At 55.3% G+C, this 13,479-nt stretch overlaps 1 protein-coding gene across 1 annotated transcript in view; it reads right to left on the reverse strand.

The window, feature by feature from the left end:
* The window catches only part of LOC105473155 (dispatched RND transporter family member 3), a 57,614-nt gene extending 46,079 nt beyond the window's left edge, over positions 1 to 11,535 (reverse strand). The window contains exon 1 of the mRNA XM_011726791.2: positions 11,123 to 11,535. The gene's annotated coding sequence lies outside the window, so the exon portion shown is untranslated. The remainder of the gene's footprint in view (positions 1 to 11,122) is intronic.
* Between the last annotated feature and the right edge of the window lie 1,944 nt (positions 11,536 to 13,479).

Genomic DNA, 13,479 nt, shown 5'->3' on the forward strand with positions numbered 1-13,479 from the left:
GGCATGGTGGCGGGGGCCTGTAGTCCCAACTACTCAGGAGGCTGAGGCAGGAGAATGGCGTGAACCCGGGAGGTGGAGCTTGCAGTAAGCCAAGATCGCGCCACTGCACTCCAGCCCGGGCAACAGAGTGGGACTCTGTCTCAAAAAAAGAAAAAAAAAAGAAAACAAAAACAAACAAACAAAAACCCCAGCAACACTTACAGAACCTGTGAAATATGACCAGGTTCCCAGATGCCCCTGGCCTGACGGGTCAGCAGGTTCTTGGAAACTCTCACTGCAGGCCTTGGCCAACCTGTCCAGACCGCCCCCGCCCCCCACATCTCTCCCACCCTCAGTCCCCAGTCCTGGGTGTGTGAGGCTGGAAACCACAGTTGCCAAGTACAGAGGAACCTCTGGGCCCAGCAGCCAGTCCAGCACCCCAGCCCCTAAACTGCTGGGTTAATAAAAAAGAAAAAGATCCCAACGATATATGAGCAATAACTATGGCCATAAAAGCCAAATTGGATTTCTTCCTGGCTGATGAGCTCAGGGCCCTTTTCATTCTGAGACGTGATTAACAAATATGTAAAACAATTCCCCTAGCATCTCGTCTTGGGATCTTGCTGCAAGTTCAAGCTTGGAGGCAAGGGAGGTGGAGGAAGCAGGGGATCTGTGCCTGGAGCAGCAAAAGTGGCCCCAAGGACTTGGGGTTGGAACCTGCCTGGCCACTGGCCTGCGGTGTGACCTAGAACAAGCCACTTAACATCTCTGGATAGGTCGTTTAGAGAGCGGGAGGAGACGTTCTCTAAATCCTCTGCCTCTGATTCTCAGTCACCACCCAGTTGTGGGAGGCAGAGCAAGGGGAGCTGGATGCTGGGAGAGGATTCCCTTCACCTCTCTGCAGAATAACTGGAGGGGGCAGCATGCAGGGGTCCTGCTGTCTTTGGAGGGGAGCAGGCACAGGAGCCTGGCCAAGTGGCAAGAAGAGCTGAATAGCCAATAGCCATGTACTGGGTGCCATCAGCTTTGCTGGGACACAGCAAGGTGGTCACCTGCCTGTTCCGAGCTCTGGGGAAGGCTTGGGAGACTGCAATCCCTCCCGCAGCCCCAGCACACCCAGACCACAATTTGTGGGTCCCGAGATGTTGCAAAACTCTTCTTTGCCCCATAGCACCCAAAGCGAAGCTGGAGGATACATCAGAAGCTAAATGTGCTCAAACCTGCTGAGGGGCCGCCATAAGGCGCTCGGGATGGAGCTCTGGGAGAGGGCTGTACCCACAGCCTCACTGCCTGGGAAGGAAGAGAGAACCTTCGAGCACATATCTTTCCCTCTGAGAACTTGGGGCTCCCCCATCCCCTGCTTCCTGGGCCTGTGAAGGGCTGAGGAGACCAGCAGCAGATGAAAGGGGCACAGCGAGGAGATGGCGGAGACTGTCCTTGTGTTCCTGAGCCAGAGCCCTTTCTCTGCCCATCCTCAATCCTCTCATTGCAGGGGTGGTGATGGGACTGAATCGTGCTGCATCCATGCAGCAACTTCCAGTTTGCAGATCAATTTTGCATGGGTTTTCTCCTCCTAGGAATTATTTCCAATTTGCAGACAAGAAAACGGAGGCTAAGGAAGTGAAGGGACTTATTTGAACTTGATTTCTGATGAGCTCAGTACCCTTCTCACTATCGTAGATTTTATTTGAATCTTACATGTTTGAAAATCTCAGGGTCCTAGAATCAGTCCTCCCAACTCCCACTTGGGTGTGCGTGCATACACACACACACACACACACACACACACACACACACACACACACACAGCATCTGCCCTCAGCCGTTCTGCTCACAAGTTAGGTACAGCGCTGGCTGGACTGTGGGTTCCCAGGGAAGGGAGGAGGGTGGAGACATGAGGGACTGACCTTCAAGTTCCCCATCATGGGTGCCCAGGTGGAATCTCACCTTCGGTGCCCACACAGGTCAGTGGCTCCAGGGAAGGCTTCCTGGCTCCCTTCCTGAGTGATAGCTCAGGCATGGATAGTGGGGAGCAGGTGTCCATCCAGGAGATGGGCTCAGTACCCCTCAGCCCCTGGGGCCAGCACAGAGGCCCTTGCTCTGGGGTGGAGGGAGTCTGACACTGGCCTCAGCCTCAGCACCCCTTCCACAATGATGCAGCTGCCTACAGAGACAGGAGTCGGGGGTTGGTGCTCAGCTGCCGAGGCAGAGGGCTGGGGATGGAGAGTGGCTCCTCAAGCACTGCCCCCCTCCAACTCTGCTGCCTTTCTCATAAAATGCTTGGGAGGCTCAGGGCCCCAGGAACTAAGAACTGCTGCTCCCAGCCCCAAAGGCCAGGAGAGACCCAGCAAAGCTACCTGGGCTAAAAAATCCCAGACTGTTTCCCTCACGCCCCCACCCTGCTCAATGGTGGAGTGTTATCCAAAGTCTAATGGGAACGCCCCTACCCATGCACCAGTTCTTCCATGATAACGGGGCCCTGTCTCCTATTTGAACTTGGGCAAGCCTTTCCTTCTCCTGGGCCTCAGTTTGCCCTTCTGTCAAATGGGAGGACTGGACTTGAGCTTTCAGGTACCTCCCAGTTCTACCATTTGGAGTCCCTAGAGGGCCAGGACACAGGAGTATGACACAGGACAGAAGATGGGGAAATTTAGGGCTGGGTAACCAGTTGAGAAGGTTAAAAGCATTGTAGGTTCCCTGGGGTCCTAAAGCAGCAGCTTCCATCCGCTTTCAGCCTCCTGGGTTCCAGTCCATGCCACAGCCAGAAGCCAGAGGCACCCCATGACCAGAGGGTCCTGCAGAATGGGATGAGGGTGGGGCAGGCAGTGAGAGGACAAAGCTCAGGGAGTCAGTCTCTCTACCCAACCTGAGCCAAGGGTGTTCTGGGCCCCTCATTACTCCAGGACGGGGGAAGCAGCTGGAGGAGGTGAAGCCTGGGAATGCTTTGAGAGTAGGTCTGCAGAGGGAGAAATAAGCTACTTAGTCTTTTAGGTTGGTGACAGCAGGAATGATGCAAATTGATTCCTATTCAAGTGCTGTCCCAGGCAAGGTGGTGGCAGGGAAGGCAGAAGCCTCCTTTTCCATAAACAATCACCTCCAAGTGCACTTGCTGAGCACCAGAGTAACTTCTGAGCAGGGGTAGCAGTGGTAGCCGCCCCATTCCCCCAGACCTGGGCTCAGCTGCCCGTTCTCCATGTCCCCTCAGGAAGGGAGGACATCCAGGACCCTCTCCAATCCAGAGCCAACACTCCCCCTGCCCCTCCCCAGGCTCCTTGGACCCAGGGCACTCTGCTGCCGAGTAGGGCAGCTCCTCGGCTTTTCCTGGGGTGGGGGACATTCTTTCAAGATTGGGGGGATGAGGACAAGAGAAGGACCTTTCCCTTTGTCCATACTTGGGGTCAGGCCCTGCCAAATCAAAGCACTGACTGTCAAAGTCCCTCAGCCCCATTTCCCAATTCATACATTTACCAATTCATTCACTCATTCGCTCTAACTTCATTCACTTGTTGGTGCTTGCTATATAAAATAAGGACTTTCTGTTAAATCATCATAATCTGGCCAGGTGTGGTGGCTCACACCTGCGATCCTAGCATTTTGGGAGGCCAAGGCAGGCAGATGGCGTGAGTCCAGGAGTTCAAGACCAGCCTGGGCAACACAGGGAGACCTTGCCTCTACTAAAAGTAAAAAACGTATCCGGGGCATGGTCATGCGCACCAGTAGTCCCAATTACTCAGGAGGCTGACGGGGGAGGATTGTTGAGCCCAGGCATTTGAGGCTGCAGTGAGCTGTGACTGTAGCACTGCACTCCAGCCTGGATAACAGAGAGCCTATCTTAAAAAATAATCATCACCATAATCTTAACTTAGTGATGTCTTCAACTCCTTTCCTCCTGAAGGCTCCATGAACCTTTTCACCCCAGATCTATTCGCATGTTCATTAATGCCCAAGAATGCCAATTGGCTGACATATCCCTGTTCATTGCAGATTCCTGGCTCTGTTACTCTGGGATCATCTGCTGGGAGTCTCTGGAGCACCAGGTCGGAAAGTCAGAAACCCTTGGAGGGAACCCACAGCAGCTACTAGCCTGTAATGCACACTCTCAGCCAGCCTCTTCCCAGCTTCCCTGGCTAAAGAAGGGAAGGAGGGGTTTTCTCTTCCGGCTGCTGACACTTTTCCAAAGCCGATTCCTCTCTAATGTCTCCCAGGCCTGGAGTGCAGGGAGGAACAAAAACCGACATCCTGCCCCTGTGAAGTCACAAGATGACGCCTTAAAACCAACAAATACTTTTCAACCTGGGAGTCCCCACACATGATCACATCCAGAGGGGTGCAAGTCTCAGCTACGTCTACATGGAAGGAAAAGGGGAAACATCTGGATGAAAGCCAGCAATGTCCTGCCTCTCTGTCAGATGCTGCCCACATCTGGACATTCAAAAAGTGATCTGTTCGGTGGCTTGGCAGTCAAGAAGCAAATGGTCAGCCCACATCACCCTATCCATCAGAACACAGCCCGAGTCCCTATGTACAATTCCCGAGATTACTGAAGGACTCGCAAGGTACTTTGGCTTCAATCATACTCATCCTCAAGGGCCCAAATCAAGAGAAGGTGAAGGCCAGAGTGTGGGGCTCAGTCCTTGTGCACATGGCAGCTGGGTCCCATCTCCACTGCTTATTAGTAAGCTGCTTAGTCTCTCTGCACTTCACATTTTTCATCCTTAACATGGAGATAACAGTGCTATCCCCCTTGCTGAGCAGGTATGAGGATGAAATGAGATCATATCTGTAAAGTTCTAAGCCCAGAGCCTGGCAGGTAGTAAACATCCAAAATATGTTGACTGTTGTTATCATGATCATTATTATCGGGGTGATTACCCTGCAGAGCTCCCCAGTGAAGAACAGAGAGATCTCCCAGGACAGTGCAAAGGTCAACGCAGTTGCAGGGTGTGGGGGACACACACTTTTCCCAAACCTCCCAGGAACACCAATTTGCCACAACCTTCCCCACCCTGACCCCTGTTGAAGCTGCCTTCCCCGGAGACAAGAATATCACCACATCATCCTTCACAACAGGAGTGGCTTCCAGCTAGCACTCATGTCTCCTCTATTAACAAGGTTTGGCAAGGGATGCATCATCCAGGTGCCAGTGTATGTGTTGGACACCCCGAGCAGATGGCTGGGCAGAGTGAGCCTTCTCCATGGCACCCTCCTCCTACCAAGACATCAAGTTCATGGAGTGTCTAGTTGTACTGGGGGTAACACCTACAGGAAACCTTCCTCCTGACACTGGAGTGACCACTTGACTGGATCATGCCATCTCAGCCCCAGGGGACACGTGGGTCCCTCTTCTACTGTGGTGGGGGGCCCTGACTGAGACAGCATTAATCATCTATCACCTCTGCTCCTTCGACCAGAGGTCCTGGGGGGGTGGGAATGGGGACTCTGATGAGCTCCACAGTGACAGAGACAGGGACAGAGATCGAGACCTTTCCATTAGGTTGGTGCAAAAGGAATTAGGGGTTTTGCCATTACTTTTAGTGGCAAAAATGACAATTACTTTTGCACCAACCTAACACTTCTACAAGCCCACACCTGGCACACAGTAGGACTACTCAGGTAGATGCTTGGGAGATGGGAGATAATGGAGAAGGCCTTTCCTGGCAGAGGAGGTTTAAGTCCCTGGACACTATCTCCCAGGACGTCACTCTGTGGTTCCAAGAAGAGACCCTGTAAATGGTACCTGTGAGAATCTAAATCCAAGCCAATCCTTCCCATTGTCCTTACCACCCCCTTGTTCCCAGGTCAAGCTCACTGTATACACAAACACCATAACCTGCCACCCGACAGCCTTTTCCAAACTGGCAGATTCCCCATCTGGTTCCCTCAGAGGGAGGAACGGATGGAAGGAAGGAAATTGCCAGGATCAAGAGCATGCCGGGAGTTCTGCAGGCAACGAGATCCTCTCCAGCATCTCTCCCCTGAGTTCAGGGAGAAATAGACCCAGACCTTACACTTCACTAATGCCCTCAGGGGGTGGCCCCAGGACGCTGCACCGGGTTCTTCCTTCCAGGTTTTGGCAGAGACACAGTCTCTGCTGGTACACATGCCAGCAAGCGTGACCAGCCTGAAGGTATAATATAAATAGCCTGCCGCTGCCCATCAGCTCCTCCACCCCCTTGGCATTAGTTCCAAACCTTCGCCTTCCTCACCCCCAGAGCGAACCAGCCAGCAGGGGCTCTGCTGGGCTCCACCTGCCTCCTCACCAGCAGTGTGACCTTGAGCAGGTAACTTGACCTCTCTAGCCTCAGGTCATTCTACTGTGAAATGGAGTCAGAGCACCTCCCTCCTGAGTGGTTATGGGGATCACATCAGTTAAGGTCCACGAAGCATTTAGCACACAGCCTGGCATGTGGCTGATGTCAGAGGGGGTGCAGGGGAGAGGACTGGAGAGATGACAGCAAGCCGCATTTCACCTCTGTACTGGGGAGTTGTTAGGTTTACTGGCTGCATCAGTTCGGTCCCCTTCCCTGGTGTGGTTTGGATGCTTCCCACGCACCCAAGGAAGCCAGCCCAGTTGCCTGGGAAGATACCTGGCCTGGGGATTCTGAGACTCAGGCTCTGCTACCAACATGCTGTGTGATGCTGGGCAACTCACTTGCCCTCTCTGAAGTAACTTCCCCATCTGCAGAGGCTTCTCATATCCTTGACCTCTTACAGAGTTGTCTTTCACACGCCAAGCTCCACAGCTTGAGTCCCATTCCAGACTCTCACGGGGATTCAGCTCCAGCCCAGCCATGGCTCAGAAGCCTTGGGTACCCAGACCAGGCCACTGACTGATAAACGCAGGTGAGGATACTGCCCTTCACCTCTGGCCTGTCTGGCAAAGGAATTTACATTCTTTTGAAACCCATCACATAAACAGGTTTCTTGATAAGAAAACATTTATTGAATGACAGTAACCAAAACAATTCAGGGTACTGGGCAAAATGGGGGTTTTTGCTTCATTCAGATCAAAATCTGATCCCAGCTTGGCCTCTTCTCACTGTGTGACCTTGGGCAAATCTCTTCACTTCTCTGAACTTTGCTTTTCCCATACACTAAATGAGGATGACAATTCATGTGCCATGAAATGGTGGCAAGGCTTAAGTGAGACAGTCCACGTAAATGCTTAGCACCTGGCACATAGTAGGTATTCAACACATGGCAGCTATGATTGGTTGGTATTTTTATCACCAGCCTCCCATTGTAAGGCGGAGGACCTGAGGCCATCAGCCATGTCTGGTGCCTGTTTCCAAAGAGCTTTGACAACACACAGACACATATTCCTCGCAATCCTCCCGCCTGTGTACCTTCCAGCTGGTGCAGAGTGGACAGCGGCTGTCTGGTCTCCCCGTGGCCAGGCAGAGAGTGAGCTCACTGGGGGAGGCTCTGCCACCATCCCTGGACTGGTCCCGCAGCATCCATGCCTCCAGCGTTTGTTGGGCAGCTGCAGCGTGAGCCGCACTGTCTGCCCGTGAAATGCGACTTTTGGAAAACATGCATATTTGTGAGTTGGTGCATGTTTCTATTTTGGGCTGACACTGCTCTCTTTATTTATTTTCCCCGGGCTTCGATGCTTTGGAATTAGCTTGGAAGGGTGTTTTGACAGACTTTGACACCTCTCCCAGCTCCTTTGGCAAGACACCATGCTTGGGTAGGGGAGGGCAGGCAGAGAAGAAGAGGATTTCAAACGACAAGCCTTCTTCCTTGGCTAGGACTGATGGACAATCCCACATCCCTGCCTCACTGTCCCAGCCCTCTGTTTCTCCATATTTGGGTGTGGGGAGGAGTATAACAGGGGTTCAGGTGGGGAAACAATTTCAAAGAGGGGGAAGGGAACCAAAAAGGCTAATCACTGAGCTCCCGATTTGAACAATGCTAACGTCATTATCAACACCTATAGTATTGTTATTGTCAACCATCACTACTACCACCCCCACCATTTTGGGGTGCCTACTTTTATTGCTGGCAGTGGGCTGACTGATGGCCCTTAGGGACACCACCTCCTTGCTCACCATCTCACTTGGCTCATCTGTGAAGGCTATTTTTGCCATCCCCAGCTCATGGGGCTATGAAAAGAGGCTGCTCGGCCACATGGTGGTCATAGCTGTCTTTCCTCTTGGCATCAGAGCCTGGCCAGCAACCAACTGCCCATGGGCAGTCTACTTGATTGGGTCCAAGGACATGAGGCTGATTGCAAAGCCCCTACTCACTGGTCAGGACCTCTAAAGCTGCTCTCAGCTGTTCCCTTCTCCGTGGCCATTTACAACCAGCCCAGTGTCTGCCACTTGGGAGGAAGGACCTTAACTCAGACAATTCCATCCGCCTTTGATGACTAGGGGAATAAGGGGTGGGGAGGATGGGGAGACGAGGGAAGTAGGTCTATACTAGCAGAGAAAGGGGCTTAAATCATCCAAGGACCTGGGGATCAGGAGATCCAGGTTTAAATCTTCTATTCATTCATTTGTTCATCCACTCATTCATTCACCATACATTACCAGCAGAACCGGTGGCTTATGCAGAGGATATATAGACAGTAGAAGTAATGCCTGTCCCAATGAAGATTGCATTTCAGCAGTATGACCTCAGGAGAATTACTTGACATCTGTGGTCCTATTAAGGAAATCATCTAAACTTCCCTCACTCAGGGAACAGGATGACTTCACTAGTGGTGGGTGCTCTAAGGAAGGGGAAAGGTAGGATAATCTTTGGGGTTAGAATCACAATTTTCAATCCCACCCACACTCAAGAGACTCACTAGAGAATCAATGTTCCAGATTATTAGGGCCAAAAAGTGACCCTACAGGTCACCTCAGCCAGTCCTTTAACAGACGGGAAGCCTGAAGCTCAGAGACGGGAAGTAGTTTGCCCAAGGGCAAACTGGGAGTCTGTGGTTAAGCTTGGACTAGGATCCAGGTCCCTCACTTCCAGTCCAGTGCTCCTTCCACCACACCATACTGGGACTGTTCTTCTTTCAACCCAGTTTCTGGAGTTGAAGGACAACAACAAGAGAGGTGTCAAAGGGCAAGCCAGGTCGCGGCTACCAGATCTCATGGCTAGCCAAATCTCCAGGGGGGTTCCAGAATGCTTCACCCAAAGTTCTTAGCCCCTTGGAGAGATCACCGGGGCTCTGTGGCATCTGGCCCTGGAAAACTTCCTGGGGAGGGGAACAGAAGCTGCTGAGGCCACGGTGGAGGGCCATCAGATTTCCAAAGAGAGAGAAACAGGGACATGGAACCTGCAGTGAAGAAGGCAAGTCTGAGAGAATGGAGTCAGCTCCCCCTAAGGATCAGCTGGGCCCACATCCCAGCAAAGACTGGGTCCGGCCCAGCCTAAGGAAAGTTGGGGAGAGAAGCGAAGGCAGTGGGGAAGGATGACTGGAAAGACCAAAAAAAGAGGGTGAGTGTGTGTGTGCGTGAGAGAAAGAGAGAGAGAGAGAGATAAACCTGAGGGAGGGAACAGAGCAGGGAAACAGAGGGTACAAACAAAGAATGCAGACCCTGATTGTACATCTGTGTGTCTGGACTAAGGTTAGAGGAAGAGGAGTGAGTATTGGGGTAGAAAAGCCAAGCAAAATGGACCGTGGGCTGAAAATGGAGATTCTGTAAGGCACCTGTCCGGGCTGGGCTTCTGGAGCTTCCACGGAGCCACAGCCTCCTCCCTCCCTCCAGAAGATCCCCTGGTTCCTTGGGAGGTGTAGTAGGAGGTGGGGAGCGGGTGTTTGCTCTAAATCCCCATGCTTCGCCCCTAGGAGCAGGACAGTGCGTGTGTGTGTGTGTGTGCATGCGCGCGCGCGCTGGGGGTGGGAGCGTGTCTGTGCTTGGGAGCCTGAGCGGCTTTGTGAGTCACTGGGCATCGGTGGGAACACCAGGTGGTGGGCTCTGGAATCTGGGGCTTAGTCAGTGAGTCCAGAGACAGCAGCCTCGAGTGCGGAGCGGGGGCGAAGATGCTGCCCAGGTCCACGAACGTGTGTGCTTGTGAGATCTGTCTGCCCACGTGCGTGTGAACCGTGGGTCTGTGTGGATTGTGTGCGCCTGAAGATTGTGGGTGGGTGTGTACTTGCGCAAGTGGACTACGAATAGGTGTGTGGACTGTTTTCCAGTGGTCTGTAGATATGTGTGTGCGCGTGGATGGGTGTGAGTGTGCGTGTGGACTGTGGGTGTGGGCGGGCTTCTGAGTTTCCAGGGCGGCCGCGAGGCGCTGTCCGCGGTGCTGACCCGGGGCGTGGGCCGACAGAGACCGGCGCCCAGTCTCGCAGTGGGTGGGGGACAGCGGGAAGCTGGCGCCGGCCGTGGACCAGAGAGGGGCCGAGAAGAGGAAGCCCCCAAGGAGGCGCCTTCCCAGCCCAGCTGCCGGCCTCCCCAGGGAGTTGGGAAAAGTTCTTCCGGCGGTGGGGATGGCTCCCGGGACGCGGCGCCCCTTTCGCTGGGACTCTTCCCTGACCCTCAGCGCCGCCACTGCCCGGCTGCCCACTCCACCTCCACCCTCGTTCGCGTTCTCGGCAGAGCCCGGGGACCCTCACGCGTGCTAATTCCATCGCCGGCCCCGCCCGCCCCAAGCCCCCACGCGCCCTCCCCGGCCGCACCTGCAGCCAGCTTAACCGGGAAAATGTCCCTCCGAGAGCACGAGTACGCTAGGTAGGGGGTGAGTGGAGGGGGTCATTAGCCTTACTCTGTCCCCTCCTTCCGCTCTAGCACGGCCGAGAGCCCGATCCAGGGGCGGCTTCAGACTGACGCTCAACTTTTATGGACCCAGATATCCCCCAGCGGGGACGAGCAGGGGCCACAGGTCGGAAGGCTTGCCGTTCCTGGACATCCAACATCCAACTCGCCTTGGCCGACCGAGACTGCTGCAGTCCCGCGGGCAGATGGTGCGGAGCTGGGGCCGGGTCGCGGAGGGCAAGCTTGGGTTCTGTCCACCCCTGACTGGCTTTCCCAGGGGGCTCCGAGGCCCGCATCCCGGGCTGGCTGGAGAGCGGGAGAACTTCGCGCGCGGCGCCACGCAGGTCCGGATGCGGACGGCGAGGAAGACTTCCCCCCTCCTCCTAGCAATGCATCCCCCAGCCCCTAGACCGAGTCCGGATGGCGCCCCGCGGCCGTGCACTCACCTCGGCCGGCCGAATGGGGCTGGGCTGAGCCGCCGGCGCCGGGGGGCAGTGCGCGGAGGGTCGGGAGGCGGCGGCCACCCCGCTGCGCAGACTCGTCTCCTCGCGGGAGTCGCAAGGGGAAGCTCCTCGGAGCCGCAAGAAGCCGGGGTTCCACGCTCTGCTCCAGGGCAAGCAGACCGCGGGAAGCGGCGCGCGAATCCCAGTCACTAGCTCGCAACCCGAGCACTCCGCGCCGCCGTCGCCTTTTATTCGCCGCCCGCCTTTGTTTGGGTCCGGGCTCCTACCATAGGTCGCAGGGGTGTCCGAGTCAGGCTCCGGAGCCGCGCCGCCGCCCAGCCCCTGGCGCCTCCTCGGGCTCCGCGCTGTCGCGCCTTGCGTCCGTGGTCGGCGAGAACCTGCGCCACGCCGCGAGCTGCGGTCTCTGGGGCCAGCTGTCTGGCCCTGTCTTCGCCGCCGCTCCCCCTGCCGATCCGCGCGGTGGTTCAGTCCGGCCCTGGCGCCCGCGGACGGGGGAACGAACGCGGCGCAGCGACCCCTGGGGGTCAGTCCCAGCCCCTGCAGACTGCCCGGGCCAGGCCCCCTCCAGCCACGCCCCCGGGTTTCCTGATTCCCAAGTCTCTCCCGGGCCTGCGCTCCCGCTCCTCTCCAGCCAGCCCGCCCAGCCTTGGCAGGTCACCAGCCTCCTGGACACTCGCGGGCATCCCCGGGCGCCCTCCGGAGGGAGCTGCCAAGCCCAGGCTCCTGGCGCTGTCCCTTCCTCGTTTGTTCTTCAGTTACCCCTCTGGCACCAGAACCCGGAGCCTTGCCAGCCCCTGGGACTGGGCATCCCTCCAGCTCTAGCACATGGCCTGCCTGACACCCCTAGCCAAAGGGCCACAAGGAGAAAGAGCTTGGGGTGGGGTGGGGGGGCAAGCCAGTGCCTTGGCCCATTTCTCTTCATCAGGGCTCAGAAAGCATTGGCATTGGTGTTGCCCAGGGAGAACGATGGGGGACCCCTCAAAAGGGGGACAGCTGCTAGCCCCCAGCTGCAGGGTGGTGGGATGTCAGTGATGGAAACCAAAAAGGAGGGAGGCCATTGCCATGCTGTGTGAGGGTGAGCCATGAGCTTGTCATTTGTCCTGGGTGTGTGCTGACCAAGGACCTGGAAAGATAGGGTGATGGTGAGACACAATCCTTGCCTTCAGGAGATTTCCAGCTTATGGGAGAGAGAAGAATATGGGAGAGTTATGAATGAAACATGACAAGCCCCACCAGCCAACACACTGATGCTGAACTCACGGCAGCCCCTCTCCACCCCCCAGCCCTTATTTTTAAAAGAGGAAAACTGAGTGGGACGCACCTCTAAAAATCAGGGTGCTGAATGGAGCTCCTGTGCTGCTCACCTGCTGCTCTTGCTCTGTCTCTCCGCTGTACAGTCCCTGGAAGCAGTACCCACTGACTGGCTGTCAACTGGACACATTGGTATTTATGACCCTGGGTACCCTGAGAGCTCATCTATGCAGAAGCAAATGGCCCGAGCCAGTGGTGTCTTTGCCCCGGCACTCACTCCCCGTGTGCTCAAGGTCTCAAGAGAGCCATTGCCAGGCTGGGCAAGTCTGTCAGAAGACTCCCAATGGCTCCATCTGGCCTTAAAGACATTAGGGTTGGGGGCAGTTCCTGGGGTGAAAGGTGCCACTCTGAGCTGTGAGGGGAGAAAGAGACAGGAGATCTCTCCCAAGAAGTAGAGGGTATGCAAATTGCTGTCCGAGGACCAGAGGCCAAATCTGACATGAGTACAGAGGACCATACTTGGCACCGCCCTGCAAACTTCTAGTCCCATTTGCCATATCCTAGAGGGAGGGCAGAGAATGAGGAGCCATGGGAGAGGGTGGGAGGAAGGAGAACAAGGAAAAGATTTGTTTTTAAGGGAGCAATAGAGAGACATAAAGTGTGTTCCCAAGCCCAGCTGAGAGCAAAAGGTTTTCTTGGCTGGGTGAATGGCTTGATTCTTTTCAGTTTGCTTTAAGGCTGCTTCTAGGAGCCTCCTCAAAGTTCTCCAAGGCTCCAGACCTGTTCCTCTCAGTTTGACAAATCCATAGGCCATCCCATTGGTGTGCCCTATGGTGCTGTGTCGCCCTCAGCCCATGCCTGGGAATACAGCTCCCACTCCCCTGGGAAATAGATTTAGTGGGTTTGATACAGGTTCTTGATGAAATTCTCACCACCTTCAAAGGGGTTTTGCTTCATGCTGCCTAGCTGGCCACAGCCTCCTCACAACCCTCCCTGGCCTCTTGAGACCTCCAGAGGATCTCCAGTGGGGCTGGGCTTGCTCTGCCCTTGGTGGGGGATTTTCTGTGAAGGTAGGGTGCAGAGGCAGA

The sequence above is a fragment of the Macaca nemestrina genome, chromosome 1 (assembly GCF_043159975.1).
Source record: "Macaca nemestrina isolate mMacNem1 chromosome 1, mMacNem.hap1, whole genome shotgun sequence".
Taxonomy (NCBI): domain Eukaryota; kingdom Metazoa; phylum Chordata; class Mammalia; order Primates; family Cercopithecidae; genus Macaca; species Macaca nemestrina.